The following is a 16576-nucleotide window of genomic DNA, read 5'->3' as shown; positions in this document are numbered from 1 at the left end:
ATAAAATGCAAATTTTTAAAAATTTTCATGATATTTTGATGTTTTTCACAAAAAACACACATGCCATATGTCACGAAAAAACAATCCCAGAATCGCTAGCATACGTTAAAGCATCACTGAGCTATAAGAGCATAAAGTGAGACAGGTCAGATTTTGAAAAATTAGCCTGGTCATTAAGGCCCAAACTAGCTGCAGCACAAAGGGGTTAAAAGGTCATAGCACTTGCATTTTTTCACCTAGAAACCCACATGAGCCCTTATTTTTTGTGCCACTAACTGTACTTTGCAATGACAGGCTGAATTTTTTGCATAAAGTACACTGCGAAACCAGGAAAAAAAAAAATGTGTGGTGAAATTGAAAAAAAAAAAACGCATTTTGTTTATTTGGGGGGTGTTTGTTTTTACGCCGTTCAACCTGGGGTAAAACTGACTTGTTATATATGTTCCTCAAGTTGTTACAATTACAACAATATATAACATGTATAATGTTTATTTTATCTGATAGCTTGTAAAAAAATTCAAACCATTGTTAACAAATATATGTTCCTTAAAATCGCTCCATTCCCAGGCTTATAACGGTTTTATCCTTTGGTCTATGGGGCTGTATGAGGTGTAATTTTTTGCGCCATCATGTGTTTTTTTTATCGGTACCTTAATTGCGCATATACGACTTTTTGATCACTTTTTATTACATTTTTTCTGGATTTGATGCGACCAAAAATGCGCAATTTTGCACTTTGGGATTTTTTGGCGCTGACGCCGTTTACCATGCGAGATCAGGAATGTGATTAATTAATAGTTCGGGCGATTACGCACGCGGCGATAGCAAACATGTTTATTTATTTATTTACTTTTATTTAAAACATGGGAAAAGGGGGGTGATTCTGACTTTTATTAGGAGAGGGGGCTTTTTATTAACAGCAACACTTTCTTTTTTTACACTTATACTAGAAGTCCCCTGAGGTTCGGGTTATTCCCCCCTGAGGTTAGGGTTATTTCCCCTGGGGTTAGGGTTATTCCCCAGTGGGGTTAGGGTTATTTCCCCTGGGGTTAGAGTTATTCCCCCTGAGGGACTTCTAGTATAAGCACACTGATCTCTCATTGAGATCTATACTGTATAGTTATACTACATAGATCAATGAGATAGGCACTGGATTGCTTCTGGCCGCTGCAGCCAGAAGCAATCGAGTGCTGAGCAGGGATAAGGTACTCCCAGGGTCGGCTAAGGGTTAAAAGTAGGAAAATAAAATAAAAGTTATCTAAATTGTCTCGACTTGTCAGTTCTACCATAGGGCGTAAAGATGAACCGGAACCCGAAATGACAAATTATTATTATTTGTTTTTAAATTTCACAGCCCAAATAATTTTTTTTCGAGTTTTGCAGGATGTTTTATGGAAAAATTAAGTCTCAGTACAAAGTACAATTCTCCCATCACTGGAGAGTGATGGAAGATCATGGAGTCTCTGTACTTTCTTCACAACACGTGATGTTTTTCAGTCTGCTATTCTGCAAAGGAAATGTGGACCTGCCATATAGCGATGACATGGTAAAAAAAACAACTGCTAGCCAAAAATAACTTTTTCACCTTTTTTCAAGCTTTTACTCTTTAACTTTTACAGCCAATAAGATATTTACTCAGAAATGAGATTGCCCTGATTGTCCATCATTACACTGCTAGATGACATGGTATACCTGCGGCAGCACACTATAGCTTCATATAACTTGTACGTAGCACAGTCTTTGGCTGGGTTCACACTATGTAAAAATGACGGCCGTCTTTTCAAACATTGTCCGTCATTGTGCAAATAACCTCCGTTATTTCAAAAAGGACTGCCACTATTTGCACAATGTTACTGGAGTAAGACGGCACTCTGTAATGGGGTGGTGCTCGTGGTAGGAAGACGTCCCAGAAAGTAGTAAAGTAATATCCCGGCACTCACCAAGTTCTTAGTGTTCTTTTATTTGAAGTGTCACGTCAGACAGGTACAAATAGGAGGATGCAGCGTTTTGGCTTGTGGCCTTCATCAGCTCCTGAAGGTCACAAGCCCAAACGCCACATCTTCCTATTTGTACCTGTATGATGTGACACACTAAATAAAAAAACAGAACTTGGTGAGTGCCGGGATATTCCTTCACTACTATTTGCAAAATGACGACCAATGTTAACAAAAGACGGCTGTCATTTTTACGTAGTGTGAACCTATCCTCTGGAGGAGGATTCTTTCTCCTGTTCTCTAGTAGTTCAAGATATTTCTCCATCGTGTGTGTGTGTGTGTGTGTGAGAGAGAATTACCTCATGTTGTTATTCCTTTCCTTCAGTTGGGTCATGTGATCTCATAGTGACCCCTGCTAAGTGCATGTGCTTCTGTGGAATCACCATCTCAGCCAGAACTTCCTGGATTATTAAATCGAATGTATCACTATAATTACTCAATTAAAATTTCCATATTACCTCATCTCTGTTGTCCCATAAATTGTAACAATCTACCTATCACCTGATCTGCCCCACCACGCACATTGTAACAGTGCCGTCCGTTCCTCCCATTGCCTCCTGGTTTCTAAAATCTCTACCAGTTTGTACTTATGCAAATGTCCAGTTTGGCGCACTAGAGGTGGGCCCATTGCACCGATATCCGCTCCCCTCAGTGACGCACCACCTTCATCATAAAGGGCCCTATTACACAGGACGATTATTGTGAGGAAAATCGTTATATCGTTTGAATTTAAACGATAATCGTAATTTCAGGCAATGATAGAAAAATAGTTTGTGTCAGTAATCATTGATTTAGGTCTGACCCTAAAATCGTTGTTAATCGTTCAGTGTAATTCCGCTTTTGCTCAATAATCATTCAGTGTAATTCCGCGTTCGCTCACTAATCGTTCAGTGTAATTCCGTGTTTGCTCACTAATCGTTCAGTGTAATTCCGCGTTCGCTCACTAATCGTTCAGTGTAATTCCGCGTTCGCTCACTAATCGTTCAGTGTAATTCCGCGTTCGCTCACTAATCGTTCAGTGTAATTCCGCGTTCGCTCACTAATCGTTAAGTGTAATTCCGCGTTCGCTCACTAATCGTTCAGTGTAATTCCGCGTTCGCTCACTAATCGTTCAGTGTAATTCCACGTTCTTTCTTTCTTTTGCTGGGATCAGATGGCGGAAATGATCATAGTAACGATCTTAAATAGCAACTATCGTTCCGTGTAATATGGTGAACGATTTCGGGTAAACGATAAACAATCTCGCTTGTAATCATTAATCGCTAAAAATTGCTTCGTCTAAAAGGACCCTGTTTCCCTGGCCTGACTTATCACTGAGGGGAGGAGATATTGGTGCACTGGGCCCGCCTCCAGTGCACCAAACTGGACATTTGCATAGGTACAAACTGGAAGAGATCTCAGAAACCGGGAGACAATGGGAGAAACGGACGGCACTGTTGCAATGTGTGTGGTGGCGGCGGCAATCAGATGATATGTAGCTATTAATAATAGTTGTTGTATATTCACTTTAAGCTTCATGGACTGTTCCATACAAGTTCTCCACAGAGGGGAAGGCAGACACTCTCATTGGAGTTGCTAATCAGGATTATACAGTTATAATGTGTGATGACAGTTCAACCTCCCTGACTGTGCCATTATAGTATCAGCTTTTTTTGAGGTGAAGATTATTATACTGCCCTCCTGGCAGGCAGAGAGGGTACTGGCTTGTGCTGCCCATTTGATGCATTATGGGATTGATATGAGATTTAATCATGAAATAATGCAGTTTGCAATCACCAAATCAAAATGGCGGCTGATCAGCGATCATATGACCCTGTTGTAGTGATGAAGTGTATGGATACAGCAGCAGAGCAGGGATGAAACAGAGGACACAGCAGGCAAAGCTGTGGTGAATGTGTATTATACGGACAGGAAAACAAAAAATGGTTGAAATCATAGGAGCCCCTTTAAACAAAAAAAATAAAGTCGCTTTGTAAGGCGCAGTCTTCACATAGGGCTGGAAAGCCAAGTATAATACACCCCGTCCCACCCCCACCAATAATATAGCTATTTGACTTTTTGAGAATCTCTTATATGACTTCTAAATCATTTTATTATAGTTAAGAAGAAACATATAACATTCCTGGAGTGTGATTACAGAAACCATAAACCTCCAGATGGCCATCCCGTCCTCACAATAGACCATCATGCTTCCACACATCCATCGGTAGGATAAGATTATGCCGTCTATATAGCCAGGGCTAACTAGAAATATACAGAAGAACTCACTATGTAACCAAGCAGCAGAAACATTCCGATACACATAGAGGGGGCAATTGTGGAAGGGAAAACCCTGGATGACGTAAAGGCACAGAGCCTGGTATGTAGGGATGGGGCAATGTTTATGGCTCAGAATGTAAGGACCATCCCTTTATTTGTTGTATATTTCCCGTAAATGGCTCTAAACGTGATATGCCAACACTCTAGTCCAACAAGTCTACTGTGTTTATGGCTTTGAACCACCCCAAAATTTAGCCTGACACAGCATGGCAGTGAGAACACAGGGAACCATTTAAACAGAGGTAGCATATGATGAACCACCCAAAAACTTTGCCTGACACAACATAGTAACATCCAAAGAAGGTAGAAGGTACTGGTGAAGGGACGTCAGAGGACACCTGTAAGATGACATCCACAGATAATATGGTTCGAAATGGACAAGACAAGGATGCTAAATTGGCTCCCCACTTCTCCCCCCACCATTGTTTTGTTATTTTATGCCAGCAGACAGACACAGGTCTGTATACAGACAGACACAGGTCTGTATACAGACACACACTTAAGAACAGAATACTGACAAAGTTTAACACTCGGTTTCTAAATTGTACAAAAGAGAGAGAGAGAGAGAGAGAGAGAGAGACAAACACAGAATTAGACAGCAAAGTTTGCATTGTTCATTGTAGCACTATTTGGTAATAAAAGAAACACGTTTGTGCATTTTTATGTGAAGATCCTTCTCGTATTTCATTTGGAAAGATTGGCAAGGTCAGCTTCCTTCATTTTATTTCCCCTGTTTTTGAAAGGCAATTTTCTGGGGGGGGGGGGGGGGGGAATGGTCAATATGTAAATTTAGATGATACAAAGGTCAATGGTCACATGTAAACAAGTCTTTATAATCCATCCCGTCCCTCCCTGCAGTCAGTAGTGTATTGTAGTCTATGGCAGATAGTGTCTGATCATGACCCAACCCCCCCTCCCCGTCATGTATAGTAGTCGGACGGACATTGTGTAGTACATGAATGAATAATCCATCTCCCTAATGGTGCTGAGTATCTCTATGTGAGTGTCTCCAGCTCAGCTCGTCCCTCAGTATCATCAGAGAGGTTATTCCTTCCCTGTTCCTCCTGTAGGGGGCGCAGTACATGATGAATGGAGGAGGCTGAGTGTGTGATTACACAAGACTCCTGGACTCTCTGAGCTGACACCTTAGAGAGTCTCATTCTGATACCAATTCATCTGGATATCTACATAATAACAGTAAAACCTGTGCTTTACAGAGTACTCCACAATTAATTTAAAATCTCTGGTTTTCCAGTATTTATCAGCTGCTGTATGTCCTGCAGAAAGTGGCACATTCTTTCCAGTCTGACACAGTGCTCTCTGCTGCCACCTCTGTCCAGAGCAGGATAGGTTTTCTATGGGGATTTGCTGACATGGACCGAGGCGGCACCAAAGAGCAATGTGTCACCCTGGAAAGAACACACCACTTCATTCAGGACATACGGCAGCTGATAAGTACTGGAAGATTAGAAGAAATGAGATTTTTAAATAAAAGTAAATTACAAATATAACTTTCTGACACCAGCTGATTAAAAATAGGTAAATAAATAATTGTCGTTTCCCTTTTTCCCTCCTAAAAAAATATGCAGGATGCAAATGTATGTAATCCGTGCATCAATACTCTCATATAAACAATGCTTTATAATACATCATACCTCCTCCCGGCAGCCAGTCGTGTATAGTAGTCGATGACGGACGTTGTGTATTAGAGGAATGAATAATCCATCTCCCTAATGGTGCTGAGTATCTCTATGTGAGTGTCTCCAGCTCCGCCCGTCCCTCAGTATCATCAGAGAGGTTATTCCTTCCCTGTTCCTCCTGTAGGGGGCGCAGTACATGATGGAGTCTGGTTCGGAAAGGAAGGCGCGGCCCTCAAGTCCTGGGAAGAGCGATTGGCTAAGGTCAATACGAAGATCGGGCTGTGGAGCCTCAGACACCTCACCATTGAGGGCAAAGCATTGGTCCTGAGGAACGAAGTTCTGCCTGTGCTCCAGTACACCGCACAGGCCTGGCCCCCCCATGTCACCGTCTGCAGGGCCATCACCAGGACCGTGTTTCGTTTCATCTGGGGCTCCAAAATGGACAGAGTGAAGCGCTCCGTGATGTACAAGGAACCCCGCAAGGGCGGAAAAGGTGTTCCGGATATCCCTACCTTGCTGCGGGCAGCCTTCGTATGTGACTGTGTGCGGAGGACTCTGCAACAGAAAAATGGCTCTGCGGGCAGGTCCATGTCTCGCCTGTTCCTCCTCCCCCTCTGGAGGGGTCTGAGCTGGGACAAGTGGGACAGCTCCATCCCTTACAACTGGCACACTCCCTGGTTCTACGGGGGCGTCGTCAAGTTTGTGAGGGAACACCAACTGGAGGGACTCAAGCCCGACTTGTGGAAGCCAAAAACTGTCCACAAGCTCATCAGAGCACAGGACTCTATGGAGCTCGTTCCAGGGCTCACTGCGGCCACCGCAGAGACTGTATGGACAAATGTGGCTTCGGCGAAGCTGACCAACGGGCACAAGGACTTGTCTTGGATGGCCATTCAGGGGGGACTGCCTTTGAGGTCATTCATGCATGCCCGCAACCTGTGCAAAACGCGGTACTGCCCCCGGTGCCCCTTCGTGGAGGAAACATCTTTGCACCTCTTTTGGCAGTGTCCGTTTGCTCAGGGCCTGTTGGACGCCCTGGAACTTGAACTCAGTGACTGTGTGCCCAGGAACAGGCTAACGCACTGCGCGGTGCTGTACGGCCTGTTCCCTGGGAATTTCGGCGATGAGGCAACCCGGGAGGCCTGGCGCCTTATGAACTGTTTTAAGGACGCTATATGGCTTGCCAGGAACCGCCTCATTCTGAAGAAGGAGAGGATGTCCTTTCTGGACTGCCGCAGGCTGGTCCACAGCCTGCTCAGAGACTATTCCATCATGGACAGATCGGACCAGGTAGAAGAGGATTGATACCCCTCTCCTTCCCCCTCTCCCCTTGTGTTGTGTTGTCTTTCAATAAAGCTTCGGGCCTGTGATTTCCCCTCCCTACCCCCCTCTTTCCCACCCCCCTTACCCCATCACTTGTCTGTATTGCTTTATTGTTTGTTGCTTTAGGATTGTTAAGGTATGCGGGAATGTTAGTGTAGCGGGTGGTATGATGTATAGCGTAGGGAGCCTGTGCTGTATGTTGTACCATGGTGCTGAGTATGTAGTGTCTTATTTATTGAACTGTGCTGCGTCACAGTTTATGTATGCCTGACAACGACTGATTGTAATAAAGATATTTTCAATCAAAAAAAAGGGGGCGCAGTACATGATGAATGGAGGAGGCTGAGTGCGTGATTACACAAGACTCCTGGACTCTCTGAGCTGACACCTTAGAGGGTCTCATTCTGATACTATGATTTTTCTGTCTGCTGGTATAATGCTACTTCTGCATCCTAATAAATGTGAAATCTGCTATAAAAGAGAAATTTGACTATTTTTAAAATGTGGCGGTGGGCGAATTGATCAGGAGTAAGAACTTATCTCTCCTCGTGCCAAAGATAAGAGTCGAGACCCCTGCTAGGATCTCCAGTGCTGACATGTCACGACCTGGCTGATGGACTGGCCTCTCAGGTAGTCAGTAACTGGGGCAGGCAGGGTCGGCGTTAGGGGCAGGCAAACTGGGCAATTGCCCAGGGCCCCCTGCCACTGTTATACAAACCCAGCTCCTTCACTTCCTGCTCCACAAATCAAGCAAGAAGCTGAGCGGCCAGGACGTCCTAGAGAGACCCCCCCCCCCCCCCCCGCAGGACCATCTGCTGTGCCCTAGAGAAGAGGAGGATGAGGACGCCAGGCAAGGGCAAGTAAACAAAGGGGGTCGATAGGGGTTACGGGTTGGAGGATGGGGGCGGAGCCTGCAGTCGCGGGAGGCGGGGTCTTTCATCATGGGTGGGCAGAGCCTCGGGGGTCTCTATCATACAGCCACCCACCTCCCCATACTGTATAGTGTTTAGAGCTAGTGAATAATATACAGGGAGGGGGGTGGGTATCCTGTATGATACTGTACCCCATGTTTAGGGCCTAGTGCCCATACAGAAACCCTCCCCCTCTGTATAAATGGAAGCCTGGCCCTGAACAATATGTGGTGGAGGGGTGTTCTGTATCATACAGGTCCCCCTCCCCCATTTATTAAACAGTGAACAGTATATTGGCATGGAATCCTGCATGTTACAGTAAGACCCCCCCCCCTTCATATCTCCCAACTGTGCCTACATGGGAAAGGGGCTAACTCACAGTGGGGAGGCCTACACTGGGGGGGACAGTGGCACTAACTACCAGGGGAGATGCCTAAAAGAGCTGAGCTACTATCTGTTAGAGAAGGGGATGCCTCCTATATTGGGGATACCACATACTGGGTTTAAATACAGGGAGATTACCTATACTGGGGTATGCCTAAATGGGTGGATACGGTCTACTTGGGGTGGGGGTAACTACCAGGGAAATTACTTACAGTAGAATACCTACTATTTGGGGGGCAAAGAGGGGGCTTATATTTTATTTAAGGGCACAGATGTGGCCACATCAGTCATATGTAATTGCTGCACATGACCACTGAGGCCGGTGATTGACGTATGATGTCACTGAGAGCGGTGATTGGCGTATGATGTCACTGAGAGCGGTGATTGGCGCATGATGTCACTGAGAGCGGTGATTGGAGTATGATGTCACTGAGGGCGGTGATTGGCGTATGATGTCACTGAGAGCGGTGATTGGCGTATGATGTCACTGAGAGCGGTGATTGGCGTATGATGTCACTGAGGGCGGTGATTGGCGTATGATGTCACTGAGGGCGGTGATTGGCATATGATGCCTAAAGTAGAATATGTCACAAATCACTTATATAAGTTACGTTACAGCATCATGGAGCTATGACCACATAAAGTGAGACAGGTCAGACTTCAATGGGCTCTGGTCCTCCAGGCACTTTCTGGGCCGGTCCTGAAGAGGCCAGAGTTGTCCTGCTTTACCCTTCTGGGCAGAGAAGGCCTAGTAAGGCCTAAACCACAGCTCCCAACTGTCCCGGATTCCGCGGGACAGTCCCGTTTTCGGCACCCAGTGTCCCGCATTATATGTGGCCCCATCGAAAAAAACAATAAACCAGTAACTCACCTGTCCGCCAGTTCCAGCAGCGCGCTCTCCCGTCATCCTCCGGGGCGGGCAGCGGGGTATACAGACAGTGACTGTGCCGGCAGTGACCTGCAGCCTCTATCATGAATTACTTCCGGCACAGTCAGTGTCTCTGTACCCCGCTGCACGCCCCGGAGGATGACGGGAGTGTGCGCCCTGCCGAGAGAGGAGCTGCTGGGATTGGCGGACAGGTGAGTTACTGGTTTATTGTTTTTTTTCGGTGGGGCCACACAAATGGGAGGATTGGCTACTTTGTGGGGCGCTATATGGGGGATTGGCTACTATATGGGGGGATTGGCTACTATATGGGGGATTGGCTACTATGTGGGCACTATATGGGGGATTGGATAATATGTGGGGCACTATATGGGGGATTGGCTACTATGTGGGGCACTATATGGGGGATTGGCTACTATGTGGGGCACTATATGGGGGATTGGCTACTATGTGGGGCACTATATGGGGGATTGGCTACTATGTGGGGCACTATATAGGGCATTGGCTACTATGTGGGGCATATATGGGGGCATTGGATACTATGTGGGCACTATATGGGGCATTGGCTACTATGTGGGGCATATATGGGGGCATTGGCTACTATGTGGGCACTATATGGGGGATTGGATACTATGTAGGGCATATATGGGGGCATTGGCTACTATGTGGGCACTATATGGGGGATTGGCTACTATGTGGGGCACTATATGGAGGGATTGGCTACTATGTGGGGCACTATATGGGGATTGGCTACTATGTGGGGCACTATATGGGGATTGGCTACTATGTGGGGCACTATATGGGGGGATTGGCTACTATGTGGGGCACTATATGGGGATTGGCTACTATGTGGGGCACTATATGGGGCATTGGCTACTATGTGGGGCACTATATGGGGGCATAGGCTACTATGTGGGGCACTATATGGGGGCATTGGCTACTATGTGGGGCACTATATGGGGGGATTGGCTACTATGTGGGGCACTATATGGGGATTGGCTACTATGTGGGGCACTATATGGGGCATTGGCTACTATGTGGGGCACTATATGGGGGCATAGGCTACTATGTGGGGCACTATATGGGGGCATTGGCTACTATGTGGGGCACTATATGGGGCATTGGCTACTATGTGGGGCACTATATGGGGCATTGGATACTATGTGGGGCACTATATGGGGGCATTGGATACTATGTGGGGGATTGGATACTATGTGTGGCACTATTGGGGGGATTGGATACTATGTGGGGCACTATAATGGGGGATTGGATACTATATAGGGCATTTTTGGGGTGGATTGGATACTGTATAGGCCACTATTCAGTCAGCAGCATGTGGTGACTGTGGGGGAGTGGCTATGGAGGGTGGCTATGGAGGCCCGCTATGGGGGTGTGGCTATGGAGGGTCACTATAGGGGTGTGGCTATGGAGGGTCGCTATGGGGGCGTGGCTATGGGGACCGCGGCGCACATGTCCCTCTTTGCTCTTTGCAAAAGTTGGGAGGTATGCCTAAACCTGGGATCACTTGGGGCTCTCATTGCTCCTGAAGGGAATACATAGGAGTTTATTCCTGGTCCTAAATCTATAAGCAGTGAGAGCGGTTCTACAAGGACCCCATAACAGCAGGTTAGGACCTTCAAGGGCATTGGGCCAGGCCTAGTGCTGTATGGCTTCCACATCAGAAAACTACAGATCCGCACCCTGCCATTTGGTTATTAAGGAACCAGGACACAAATATCGACCATCCTAACCTCTGATATATATACCGTATGTATAATCCATCCCATCCCTGCCTGTATAGTAGCCTATGACTGATACAGTGTCCGATAGCCTGATCTGTAACAGTATGTGTCTCCCTAATGGTGCTGAGTATCTCTATGTGAGTGTCTCCAGCTCAGCCCGTCTCTCAGTATCATCAGAGAGGTTATTCCTTCCCTGTTCCTCCTGTAGGGGGCGCAGTACATGATGAATGGAGGAGGCTGAGTGTGTGATTACACAAGACTCCTGGACTCTCTGAGCTGACACCTTAGAGGGTCTCATTCTGATACTATTGTTTTTCTGTCTGTTGGAATAATGCTATTCCTGCATCCTAATAAATGTGAAATCTGATATAAAAGAAAAATTTGGCTGTTATTAATATGAGAGGGGAGGGGGGGAATTGATCAACAGTATGAACTTATCTCTCCTCATGCCTGCGGTAAAGGCGGGTTTACACTACGGAATTCTCGCGGCCTTTCCGCCGGCCCCATAGACACCATTCTATGGGCCGGCGTACTCCGCTATACGCTGAAAGAAGTGTCATGTCACTTCTTTTAGCGGATCGCGGAATATGCCAGCCCATAGAATGGTGTCTATGGATCCAGCGGAAAAGCACGTGCCCGTGCGGGCGGACAGCTGACGGAATTCTGCGGACATTGTCCGCGAGAATTCCGTAGTGTGAACCCGCCCTTAAGTGTCGAGACCCCTGCTGGGATCTCCAGTACTGACATATCACAACCTGGCTGATGGACTGGCCACTCAGGTAGTGAGTAACTGGGGTAGGACACCACTCCAGTCAGTGATTGGCTGAGCGGGCTGTCCATCAGCTGGGACTGCCCCCCCCCCATTTGTGATGTCATATCAACATGGGGGGAAATGCCGACCAGTGGGGTCCTAAAGCCGGGGAGAGGTAAGTTCATACTCATGATCAAATTTCCCACTACCCCTGCCGGCTGCCAGTTTTTAAAAAACTTTAAATGACAGTGTATATAGATCCCTTTTTTGGGACTTCTTGACACTGTGATACAAGAAGTTATGGATGCTTTATCCTATTCTTTATGCCCTCACCTCTGCTAAACAGGACTACTTTTCTTCCCCCATATCTTCCTTATCTCACAACCCTAGGCAACTGTTTAACACCTTCAACTCTCTTCTCCGCCCCCCACTGCCACCCCCCACATCTCTTATCTCTGCTGAGGACTTTGCCACTTTCTTCAAGCAGAAAATCAATCAGACATCAGAGTAAGCTTCACCTCACAGTCCCCTCTGCCCCCCCTCATGCCCGTCCAGTGCTTTTCCCCACTAACTCACCTCTCCACCATCACAGAAGAACATCTCTCCAAACTACTCTCCGCGTCACATCTCACCACCTGCGCACTTGACCCAATCCCATCCCACCTTATCCCCAACCTCTCCTCAGCACTTGTCCCAGCACTAACACATCTCTTCAATCTACCACTAACTTCTGGCATCTTCCCATCTCCATACAAACATAAAACCATAACACCCATCCTTAAAACGCCATCCCTTGACCCTACTTCCTTATCCAGCTACCGCCCCATCTCACTTCTCCCCTTTGCCTCAAAACTCCTGGAACAACATGTCCACCATGAACTTTCCTCCCACTTTTCATCCAACTCGCTTTTTGACTCCCTGCAATCCGGCTTCCGCCCCCACCACTCCACAGAAACTGCCCTCACCAAAGTGGCCAATGACCTGCTGACTGCCAAAACCTCGCGCCACTACTCTGTGCTCCTTCTCCTTCTGCCTTCGACACAGTTGACCATTCTCTCCTCTTACAGATTCTCTCATCCCTTGGCGTCACTAGCCTAGCTCTCTCCTGGATCTCCTCTTACCTCTCCAACCGCACTTTTAATGTCTCCCACTCCCACACCACCTCCTCTCCTCGTCCGCTCACAGTTGGTGTTCCCCAAGGCTCTGTACTCGGGCCTCTTCTCTTCTCCAGCTATACCTCTGGCCTGGGACATATCATAGAATCCCATGGCTTCCGGTACCATCTTTATGCTGATGACACACAGATCTACCTCTCTGGTCCGGATGTCACCTCTTTGCTATCCAGGATTCCAGAGTGTCTGTCGGCCATATCCTCCTTCTTCTCCTCCCGCTTTCTAAAACTCAACATGGACAAAACAGAACTTATCATCTTTCCCTCATCTTGCTCCACCCCGCCTTCTAATCTGTCAATCACTATCAATGGCTGCACTCTGTCCCCTGTCCCCCAAGTCCGCTGCCTCGGGGTCACCTTTGACTCTGCCCTGTCCTTTAAACCACATATTCAGGCCCTGACCACCTCCTGCCGCCTTCACCTTAAAAACATTTCCAGAATCCGATCTTTCCTCACCCCTGACTCTACCAAACTGCTGGTCAATGCTCTCATTATTTCCCGCTTGGCCTTCCATGCCTCATTATTTCCTCCTCTCTGGCCTTCTATCTAACTCCCTTGCTCCCCTCCAGTCTATCCTAAACTCTGCTGCCCGACTAATCCACCTTTCCCCTCGCTTTGCCTCTGCCTCTCCCCTCTGCCAATCCCTTCACTGGCTCCCCATTGCCCAACCTGTTCACTTTAAATTGTTGACCATGACGTACAAGCCCATCCACAACCTGTCCCCTCCGTACATCTCTGACCTGTCATCCCGCTACCGTCCCTCACGCAACCTTCGATCCTCCAGTGACCTCCGTCTGCGCTCCCCCCTTGTTCGTACCTCGCACAACCGCCTCAAAGACTTTGCCCGAGCCTCCCCCATACTCTGGAACTCGCTACCCCGACACATCAGGCTCTCATCCACCATCAAGTCAAGGGGAGGACGGGAGTTAGATGGAAGGCCAGAGAGGAGGATGTTACAGTAGTCCAACCGGGAAATAATAAAAGCACTGACCAGCAGTTTGGTAGAGTCAGGGATGAGAAAAGATCGGATTCTGGAAATGTTTTTCAGGTGAAGGCGGCAGGAGGTGTTCAGGGCCTGAATATGTGGTTTAAAGGACAGGGCAGAGTCAAAGGTGTCCCCGAGGCAGCGGACTTGGGGGACAGGGGACAGAGTGCAGCCATTGATTGTGATTGACAGATTAGATGGAGGGGTGGAGCGAGATGAGGGAAAGATGTTAAGTTCTGTTTTGTCCATGTTGAGTTTTAGAAAGCGAGAAGAGAAGAAGGAAGATATGGCCGACAGACACTCTATGCTATGTGTCAACATGTTCATTCTTTAGCGCGTACAGAGCAGGAGCGTGCGCCTCCCATAGACTCCCATTATGAGCGGGAGGCTAACGGCATTCCGCGGCGGACAATTCCGTTGCGGAATTCCGCTACCTTTCCTCAGTGGGAACGGGGCCTTAGTGTCTCCCACCCCCACACCACCTCCTCTCCTCGTCTGCTCACAGTTGGTGTTCCCCAAGGCTGTGTACTTGGGCCTTTTCTCTTCTCCATCTACACCTCTGGCCTGGGACATATCATAGAATCCCACGGCTTCAGCTACCACCTGTACGCTGATGACACTCAGATCTACCTCTCTGGTCCGGATGTCACCTCTTTGCTATCCAGGATTCCAGAGTGTCTGTCGGCCATATCTTCCTTCTTCTCTTCTCGCTTTCTAAAACTCAACATGGACAAAACAGAACTTATCATCTTTCCCTCATCTCGCTCCACCCCTCCATCTAATCTGTCAATCACAATCAATGGCTGCACTCTGTCCCCTGTCCCCCAAGTCCGCTGTCTCGGGGGCACCTTTGACTCTGCCCTGTCCTTTAAACCACATATTCAGGCCCTGACCACCTCCTGCCGCCTTCACCTAAAAAAAAATTTCCAGAATCCGATCTTTTCTCATCCCTGACTCCACAAAACTGCTGGTCAGTGCTTTTATTATTTCCCGGTTGGACTACTGTAACATCCTCCTCTCTGGCCTTCCATCTAACTCCCGTCCTCCCCTTGACTTGATGGTGGATGAGAGCCTGATGTGTCGGGGTAGTGAGTTCCAGAGTATGGGGGAGGCTCGGGCAAAGTCTTGGAGGCGGTTGTGCGAGGTACGAACAAGGGGGGAGCGCAGACGGAGGTCACTGGAGGATCGAAGGTTGCGTGAGGGACGGTAGCGGGATGACAGGTCAGAGATGTACGGAGGGGACAGGTTGTGGATGGCCTTGTATGTCATGGTCAACAATTTAAAGTGAACAGGTTGGGCAATGGGGAGCCAGTGAAGGGATTGGCAGAGGGGAGAGGCAGAGGCAAAGCGAGGGGAAAGGTGGATTAGTCGGGCAGCAGAGTTTAGGATAGACTGGAGGGGAGCAAGGGAGTTAGATGGAAGGCCAGAGAGGAGGAAATAATGAGGCATGGAAGGCCAAGCGGGAAATAATGAGAGCATTGACCAGCAGTTTGGTAGAGTCAGGGGTGAGGAAAGATCGGATTCTGGAAATGTTTTTAAGGTGAAGGCGGCAGCAGGTGGTCAGGGCCTGAATATGTGGGTTAAAGGACAGGGCAGAGTCAAAGGTGACCCCGAGGCAGCGGACTTGGGGGACAGGGGACAGAGTGCAGCCATTGATAGTGATTGACAGATTAGATGGAGGGGTGGAGCGAGATAAGGGAAAGATGATAAGTTCTGTTTTGTCCATGTTGAGTTTTAGAAAGCGAGAAGAGAAGAAGGAAGATATGGCCGACAGACACTCTGGAATCCTGGATAGCAAAGAGGTGACATCCGGACCAGAGAGGTAGATCTGTGTGTCATCAGCATAAAGATGGTACCGGAAGCCATGGGATTCTATGATATGTCCCAGGCCAGAGGTATAGCTGGAGAAGAGAAAAGGCCCAAGTACAGAGCCTTGGGGAACACCAACTGTGAGCGGACGAGGAGAGGAGGTGGTGTGGGAGACATTAAAAGTGCGGTTGGAGAGGTAAGAGGAGATCCAGGAGAGAGCTAGGCTAGTGACACCAAGGGATGAGAGAATCTGTAAGAGGAGAGAATGGTCAACTGTGTCGAAGCCAGAGGATAGGTCAAGGAGAAGGAGCACAGAGTAGTGGAGCGAGGTTTTGGCAGTCAGCAGGTCATTGGCCACTTTGGTGAGGGCAGTTTCTGTGGAGTGATGGGGGCGGAAGCCAGATTGCAGGGAGTGAAAAAGCGAGTTGGATGAAAAGTGGGAGGATAGTTCATGGTGGACATGTTGTTCCAGGAGTTTTGAGGCAAAGGGGAGAAGTGAGATGGGGCGGTAGCTGGATAAGGAAGTAGGGTCAAGGGATGGTGTTTTAAGGATGGGTGTTATGGTTTTATGTTTGTATGGAGATGGGAAGATGCCAGAAGTTTGTGGTAGATTGAAGAGATGTGTTAGTGCTGGGACAAGTGCTGAGGAGAGGTTGGGGAT

The 16576-nt window shown here is 47.8% G+C and overlaps 2 non-coding genes across 2 annotated transcripts; both read left to right on the top strand.

Moving 5' to 3' along the window:
- Positions 1-5345: 5345 nt before the first annotated feature.
- LOC138781832 (U8 small nucleolar RNA) lies at positions 5346-5479 on the top strand. The gene has a single exon (XR_011361551.1). It is a non-coding gene; the product is annotated as a U8 small nucleolar RNA (small nucleolar RNA).
- Positions 5480-11369: 5890 nt separating this feature from the next.
- LOC138781835 (U8 small nucleolar RNA) lies at positions 11370-11503 on the top strand. Its single transcript, XR_011361554.1, has one exon. It is a non-coding gene; the product is annotated as a U8 small nucleolar RNA (small nucleolar RNA).
- Positions 11504-16576: the final 5073 nt, after the last annotated feature.

Source organism: Dendropsophus ebraccatus, chromosome 1 (genome assembly GCF_027789765.1).
Source record: "Dendropsophus ebraccatus isolate aDenEbr1 chromosome 1, aDenEbr1.pat, whole genome shotgun sequence".
Lineage (NCBI taxonomy): Eukaryota > Metazoa > Chordata > Amphibia > Anura > Hylidae > Dendropsophus > Dendropsophus ebraccatus.
The sequence above is the reverse complement of the archived record's forward strand: the minus strand, read 5'-3'. Positions and strand labels throughout refer to the sequence as shown.